Consider the following 2,223-nt stretch of genomic DNA (forward strand, 5'->3'; position numbering starts at 1 on the left):
TGGGATGATATATCTGAGGTACCAGAACTTGGGCCTGATATGATCCGTGAAATGACTGAGAAGGTAAAAATCATTCAGAAAAGAATGAATACGGCACAGGATAGGCAAGCCAAATACGCCAATATTAGACGTAGGTCGTTGGTATTCGAACAAGGAGACAGAGTGTTTCTAAAGATTTCTCCTTTCAGAGGCGTTATTAGATTTGGCAAGCGTGGAAAGTTGTCTCCTAGATTCATCGGTCCTTACGAGATTCTTGAAAAGATTGGCGATCGAGCATATCGACTTGCTCTTCCTCCTTCTTTATCTGGGATACATGATGTTTTTCATGTATCGATGTTACGTAGATATATGCCAGATATTTTTCATGTCATTCACCCTGACGAAGCCGAGCTTGATCAGACATTGAGTTATGTTGAACAACCGATACAAATTCTTGATCGGAAAGAAAAGAAGCTCAGAACGAAGACTATTCCGCTAGTGAAAGTCCAGTGGAGTCGTCATGGCATCGAAGAAGCGACTTGGGAGACAGAAGCAGATATAAGACATAAACATCCCGAGTTATTTACATGATGTGAGTGATTCTTCAGTCTTGATTATATTACTTTTCATGTATGATTTGATAGATTGCCTGCGATTTCGAGGACGAAATCATTTCTTAGAGGGGGAGAAATGTAAGGCTCGAGATTATTAGTCTTCATTGACGTGAGACTCGGAAGATATGAGTATGCATGACATGCAACGGGAGGTATTAAGTGAGATGATATGAGAAAATATTCATATTAGGACAGAACAGAGGGCGCACATGCGCGAAGATATGCACGCATCTGCACAAGAATTACAGTAGCACCGGCGCACATGCGCGAAATAAGGCGCGCATCTGCGCGACACGTCAAGAGACATTGGCTCACATGTGCGAGATAAGGCACGCATATGCGCGACACCTCCAGAAGCCTTGGCGCATATGCGCGAGATGAAGCACGCATATGCACGAGGAGTTGCATTTCCGAGACCAGTAGGTCTCGCGCATATGCGCGAGTGATGTCGCGCATATGCGCGAGACGTGTACTTCAAAGAACAAGCCATTTGTCCTAGGCCATGCAAGATATATATATATATAGAAGTGTCTTCTTCCTTCCCATTTCAGTTGAGACCACCGAGAGAAAGGTTCAAGGATAAGGAAGGCTCTTTTCTTTTAAAAGCTAACCTGTACAAGATTTTTACATCCAAACGTTAATCCGATTGCAGTTTTGAGCTCCTCTCATTATTAGCTACAAGGTGATGTAAGTTTCCTTCAATTCCTGCATGATTTGAGTTATGGTGATTGAGGAAATTATGAATTGCACTAGATTATGTGTTTTTGTGAAGTTAATGATCATGTATTCGAAGTCGGATAGAATAAATATGATCATACGCAATTGTTAGGAATTTCAGCATGTTTAGAACTAAATTATGCAGATTTTGGATAGTATCATATGATTATGATGATGAGTATGAGTTGAGACTTATGAATTATTGATATATGTTGAGAGTTGGATTGACCGGTATTGAGAAAGTACGTAGTTATGCCGTCAAATTGTACCGAGATCTAGTATTGAATTGGATATGTGTTGATTGAGATTAGAGATTGATAGAATATGTATCAACATTTCCATTTCAGATTTGATATTGACAGATTCGCCTTCGAGACTTCGACTACGACACAGATTGTGCAAGAAAGGTATAAGTCATCTTTTGTTTGGGGAAGACACAACTCAAATGAGATTCAATTTGAGTTTCCCAACAAAATCACATACTAGATTTATCGTTTATCTCTTTGATATGATTTGTATTTGTTTATAGATTTATATTCAAATCTCTTGATATAATCATGCTTTGTCTATAGATTTATATTCAAGCATTGAGATAGGAGAGTCATTGACAGAATTGTCAAACTAGACGTTCGGTGTATCGACGCATATGAGCAGATTTCCTCCGATTGTAGACATTCGATACAGATACGACCGAAGTCTAGGAATAAGACGTACAGTTACCCCGATTGGGAGGGTAGGTAACAGATAGTGACGTCTTATTCACCCCGGGATCCCTAGAGTTGAGTTGAGTTGAGTCAAGACATGATTTGATTTGCATTGCATACTGATATGGATTGGTTTCATAGACTATGGAACCCATTATTATTGCTTTATGCATGATTCATGATTTTATGTTAGCATGTATACACGTTTT

The sequence above is a fragment of the Primulina eburnea genome, chromosome 9 (genome assembly GCF_022965805.1).
Source record: "Primulina eburnea isolate SZY01 chromosome 9, ASM2296580v1, whole genome shotgun sequence".
NCBI lineage: Eukaryota > Viridiplantae > Streptophyta > Magnoliopsida > Lamiales > Gesneriaceae > Primulina > Primulina eburnea.